The sequence below is a fragment of the Mya arenaria genome, chromosome 12 (assembly GCF_026914265.1).
Source record: "Mya arenaria isolate MELC-2E11 chromosome 12, ASM2691426v1".
In the NCBI taxonomy this organism is placed as follows: Eukaryota; Metazoa; Mollusca; class Bivalvia; order Myida; family Myidae; genus Mya; species Mya arenaria.
The window spans coordinates 47,846,368-47,853,291 of NC_069133.1; positions in this window are offsets into that span (position 1 = coordinate 47,846,368).

The window sequence follows — 6,924 nt, forward strand, 5'->3', positions numbered from 1 at the left end:
CAAACAGGAAGCAGACGCACAAACGAAAGGTATCGAAACAAGTTACAAATTATCTTAGTCGAGTGACATGTGCTTTTTGCAATGGAGATCACAAATCGTCTGATTGGGAAAGCCTAGCCAATGTTGATGAGAGAATTGAATGCGTGAAACGTAAACGATTGTGTTTCAATTGCTTATCAGACGACCATCAAGTATCCGTCTGCAAGTCAAATTTCAGATGTCGCAATTGTCAGCGAAGGCATCACACAGCAGAGGACAATAGGCAAACTGAATCCCGAAGCAGCTCTGTTTCAGTCAAAGACAGACAGGCAACCGGACATTGCCATACTGCACTCAACGACACAACACCGTCCAAATGTTCTTCTCAAAACTGCCATTGCTAGCGTGATTGCTAGCAACAGATGCCAACATTTTGTTTGACGAAGGGGCACAGAGGTCATTTATTACTGAACAATTGGCAACCAAACTCAAACTAAGACAGACGGGAATTGAGACAATCCACTTAGTTTCCTTCGGCGACAGCACACAGAACGTGCGACAAATGGCGACGGCGACAGTGAATCTTCTTACAGATAGACATGAGAAAATCGAAATCGATGTTTTGATAGTCCCAACTATTGCAGTGCCGTTATCAAACATTCAAAAGGAAGTGAAGTCATTGAGTTATCTCCGGGGACTTAAGTTGGCACACCCAGTGACTGATGCTGAAAGTTTTGACATTTTATTACTGATTGGTGCGGATTCATACTGGAAAATAGTTTCAATCATGTCGTCAGGGGCAACGGCCTACTGCCGTGAAGTCGAAAATTGGATATCTGCTTTCCGGTCCGTTACCCGGCAAAACACAACAACCATCCGCTCAGTACATGTTGAATGTCATCACAACTCCGCCGACGACCCTGGACTTGGAGCGCTTTTGGAAGCTTGAGTCCATCGGAATCACACCGGAAGGAGACGATACTTCCGGTTCCCGTAACCTGAAGACTTACATGGAATCTAACATATCATATGACGAGGGTCGCTACATCGCCAAGCTTCCATGGAAAGATGACCATCTGCCGTTGCCGACCAATTATGACGTTAGCGTGAGACGTACAGAAAACTTGATCAAGTGGTTGCAAAAAGAACCATTCATGTTGCAAAAATACGGTGAAATTATTCGTGAACAAAGAGATCGGGGATTTATTGAAACAGTGGATACAAACGTTAAAAACGATCATCCCATTCACTACATTCCCCACCATGGAGTTATAGGAGCAGCGAATCACCTACGTGAACTCATGCAATCAAATGCAGTACAGGAAGAGCTCAACAACAAAGGAACAGAATGGCGCTTTATCGTAAAACGTGCTCCGTGGTACGGAGGATGGTGGGAGCGCCTGATGGGGTTGACCAAAACTGCCGTCAAGAAGGTACTCGGTCGATCGTATTTGGACTTCGAGACGTTATCCACTATCATCACAGAAGTGGAGGCCGTTATCAATGACCGTCCACAAACTTACGTCACTTCCGGAGAGGTCGAGGCGGAGCGCTCCCATTGACGCCATCGCACTTGCTGTATGGAAGACGACTTACAAAGTTGCCTCATTCCGATGACATTGAACTTTCGGGCCCCCGTGCGAGTAACTTTGAAAACATCACGAGGCGAGCGAGGACCCAGAAAAAGTTAATTGACAATTTCCGCGTACGATGGAAGACTGAATATTTAACAGCTTTAAGGGAGCACCACCGTGTTTCCGGCAAAAACCAGCAGACGATCAAGGTTGGCGACGTTATCCAGGTCCACAACGAGACACCGAGGTCCTCATGGAAACTAGCAGTTGTGGAGGAGACCATTACCGGAAACGATGGATTGGTTCGTGCAGCGCGGATTCGGACACAAAATGGATCACACTACCCGCCCTATCGTAAAACTGTATCCACTAGAAGTGATGTGTGACACCGTCAGTGCAAGAGACTAATATCATTCGCCGCCCCGGAGTGTCATGAATTGTATTTGTATAACATTACGCGCGAACTTACGTAACGTGACGTCGCGGCGTATGGACTTAACGTCGACGTCACTTCCGTTGATTAGTATATATGATTGTTGAGTAAAAGGATCGAACCTGACACGACGTGTTGTTTACTTACTCAGTCTTACAAAGACACGTACAATTCAACATGCTACAGGTCTGCCCAATATAAATAAGGCTGTTGACCTAATATGTTGACCTTGACCTTCAGCTGGCTAGGCTCCACCATTGGTACGGCACGTCGCCTTGTATAAAACATGGACCCAATGTGGGTTTGTTTTACTCCTTCAATGGGTGAAGGAAAATTGTAACGTACATGTAAACACGGTTTCATTAAACCCTTGACTTTGTAATTTGACCTTGACCTAGAGTGGTCTCAGTGAGATTGGTTTGACCTTGACCTAGTGAGGTCTCAGCCAGGTAATGCATTTCGCCTTGGGAAATAGACGGGACAGTTTATCGATGTTTTTAATGGGAGGGTGGGGAGATGGAAAGTGGACACGAACGTATGGAAGGAAAGACAGACAGCGAATACAAACACCAGTTCCTTCTTCCTCTCCAAATTGTTTGCGCTTAGGCAATATCAAATTGTTATGTAAAGCTTCAACGCTTAGTATGAAAACCTATCTAGCTATCCTGATTAAACAAAAGAATATTAAATGAGTGACATACTATGCAGAATATAGACACCAGGGTCTTCTTAGTCCTTCCTAAATTGTCAGATAGATTTCCACTGCTGAATAAGTTCAAATAAAACTTGTCTTCAAGTTCGTTGATCTTGGGAATCACACATAATGCATCATGTTCTGATATCAAATGCCAAGATCATTTGTCTAGTACAAAGAGTGAAGCATGTTGTTTATACTTGTGTTCTGTAGTTTGAATTCTAGTAAAAGGAAAATAGTCGGCAAATTCGTTGTATATATAAAATGTGTTTTTTCGATCGGAAAGCCCAAAAACAATCCGTCCGCGGACGCTAAACATACATTGTAGTAACGATTCGGCATGGCCTTATTTATAGCCTAAAAAATAAGAAATTGTATAGTAACTAAGTATATTTACTTTACATAAATCTTACCAGAAGAAGAAAAGAAACTCGCTAACAAAGATCTCACTGACATATGAAGGATAACAATATATAAGGGAGGTAAGTATTAGATATTATGATTGTACAAATATGTGGTGTTATTTCCCTTAGACAGGGATTTTTCCCGTATACCATAGATAAGGAAAACTACAGGCAAGTCCTTTTGTAACCTTAACTAACACTGGTGAAATAAGTATTATATAGATTTATTGTACACGATTCATTAGATGTTGTTTTATTCTTCCCATAATTCTTTATTCCGTTTACATTTTACAGACGACATTTTTTTCCACTGAGTTGAAATTTCTCACAGACAGAAACTTGACACAGTAGCTTTGTTGAAGTATTTTTACTATATAATAATACAATATACCACAGACGGTTTCAGCAACGCTCTTTTAATTATGAAGCATTTATCCATTACTCCTACTTCTATACAGCATATATATTCAACTAGTATTAAAAACATACTTGAAACTTAAACTATGACTATCAAGTTCCTGAAAATGGTTTCACTCGTTTATTGCGATTTCTATTCATCAACACAAGTATCGAAGGATCGCTTTTTAAATAAATATTTCTGAGAGATTGTCTTTATGTTTTAAAACTGAGTTGTTTTATTTGATTGTCTAACTTAAGTTTTTAATTATATTTGTGACACTCGCTAAATATCTAACTGAAAATCTTGATTTTACGCTTTTTTATAGTATACTTATTGTGAACATGACCCAAATTGGTCGTACCTTAGATAATCATAAATCTGAATTAGTTTAAACACATTTATTTTACAACGATTGTGAAACAAGTTATTACAACATTATATTAATCACTCTTGTTGGCACGATTTTAAGCGAGAGTGTGGTCTTGTGTTGTGGGGAAACCGGAGAACATGGAGAAAACCCACTTGTCCGGCTTGGTGACCACGAACCAAACTCACATGCGCCTGAGCCGGGAATCGAACCTGGGTCGCCTTGGTGAGAAGCGAGTGCGCTAATCTGAATTAACATCACAAATGGCACCACGTTGATTTTCTTTTATTTCCTCAACTATGTGTACATATTTAAAGCTGGATGAAGTTCAATTCACTCGAATACGGAGCAAAATAATGAAACTATGATACTCAGATTAGTTCAGTTCACGACTAAAATCGACTAAGATCTTGATTATAACGGACCCCCGGTGCCTACTATGTAATTTATTGACGTATATTAATGAATCTTGAAGTGCGTACAACTATAGCGCAGTGATAGACGCTCAAGTTCGATCTGTATTGGGTCATGAAGACAAGGGTCGACCAAAATTGTAACCTTTAGTGTGTTAACAACATTGTACTTTAATTTGACCTAGTGACCTATTTTTTACCCCACAATACTCGTGATAGTATTTTCATTTACACTGCTAATACAAGGCTTAATAGAATTCTGCGAATGACATATGTCGGCTGTCGGGAGCACCCGTAACTTGTTTGGTAAATTTCACCGTCACTTTCACCTTTGACACACTAGCTGGCCCTAAAATCAATATGGTCATCTCATTACCATGACCAATGTACATACCAAGTTTGAAGACTCTTCAATCGAAATTGGAAACAAAAATGTGACTACGCGGAACAAAAGACTCTATATGTGCCTATCTCGTATCCACGACGACATAGTGAAACTTATTTGTATGAGTGTGTATAACAATAGTGCGATGACTTACACATACGTTTTAAGTATAATTTGTATGAGGTGTAGAGATACGTAAGTCGTCTGAACGTGTTACTTAGTCGTTTCAACACTATACTTAGTCGTCACAACAAGATACTAAGTCGTCACAACGAGATACTAAGTCGTCACAACGAGATACTAAGTCGTCACAACGAGTCACAACGAGATACTAAGTCGTCACAACAAGATACTAAGTCGTCACGACGAGATACTAAGTCGTCACAACGAGATACTTAGTCGTCACAACGAGATACTAAGTCGTTTTAACGAGATACGTAAGGCGTTTAAACGAGATGCGTAAGTCGTTAAACGAGATAAAAAATAGCACCGCTATACCACCGTTCTCAACCTATATTGTGCGCCTTTTAATTATGAAATTTCAAATTATTTTCAGCACACATATTGCGTGAAGAGATTTAGATCACCTGTCCAGATGTTTAATATTTTAGACAAAGAATAAGGATGATGTATAGAAACCATACAGTATATTTTCCAGGAGTCTGTTACATTTCCTTCCATTCTGCATTTGGTCGCTGTTTTTTCTTTGAGATTTTTGCATTTCCTGAAAGAAAACCACTGGCACTTTCCTACGTAATAGAGTTGGCAGTTGGCTAGGAATTCAAAATAACGGTAAACATATGCCTCGTTTTGTATATATATGTTTTCCACTTGAGTCTGCGCACATTTTCTTCTTACTATAATTGTTTCGTTGTTCATTTTCAAAGTACTTGTGAATGGCTTTGAACTAAAATTATCAGGGAGTGGGGTCTAAGTTGTAGAAGAAGCAGAAGTCGCCATACAGACTGAATCTAGCACGAGTTCCCGAGGTAAAGCGGGAAAGTGGGTACTTCAAATTATACAGAAAATGATGGCGTTTGCTAACATTTGAAAGGGAAATAACGTTTACTTATAGCCACTCGTACACATGTCTACTTTCTTGTGTATAATGACTAACAGACAGCTGCCAGGAAAGTGGTAGTTTATGATGCTCGTTTTCTGTAAATAAAAAAATACAAGTTCATATTGTTGTTTAAAACATATTGAAATACATCCGATTCCCAGGATCATATAAAACATAGTATACGGAGATGTGAATGGTTACTGGGCACTAGTTTAAAATATGTGCACCATAAGATAATCTGTATACTGTGTATTAGTAGATCTAGTAGATAATATTTGCATTAGTAGATAATATGTGTACTGTGAACTAGTAGATAATATGTGTACTGTAAATAAGTAGATAATATGTGTACTGTAAATTAGTAGATAATATATGTACTGTGAATTAGAAGATAATATGTGTACTGTGAACTAATAGATAATATGTGTACTGTAAATTAGTAGATAATATGTGTACTGTAAATTAGTAGATTATATATGTACTGTGAATTAGAAGATAATATGTGCACTGTGAATTAGTAGATAATATGTGTACTGTAAATTAGTAGATAATATATGTACTGTGAACTAGTAAATAATATGTGTACTGTGAATTAGTAGATAGTATGTGTACTGTGAATTAGTAGATAATATGTGTACTGTGAATTAGTAGATAATATGTGTACTGTGAACTAGAAGATTATATGTGTACTGTGAAATAGTAGATAATATGTGCACGGTGAACTAGAAGATAATATGTGTATTAGTAGATAATATGTGTACTCTGAACTAGTAGATAATATGTACATTGTGAATTTGTAGATAATATGTGCATTGTGAACGTGTAGATAATATGTGCACTGTGAACTAGTAGATAATATGTGCATTGTGTACTAGTAAATCATAAGTATGTCCATTAGTAGATAATATGTGTACTGTGAACACGTAGATAATATGTGCACTGTGAACTAGTAGATAATATGTGCACTCAGTGTCAACTTGTAGATAATATGTGCACTGTAAACTAGTAGATAATATGTGCATTGTGAACTAGTAGATAATATGTGCATTGTGAACTGGTACATTATATGTACATTGTGAACTAGTAGATAATATGTGCATTGTGAACTTGTAGATAATATGTGCATTGTGAACTTTTAGATAATATGTGCAGTGTGAACTGGTACATTATATGTGCATTGTAAACTAGTAAATAATATGTGCACTGTGAACT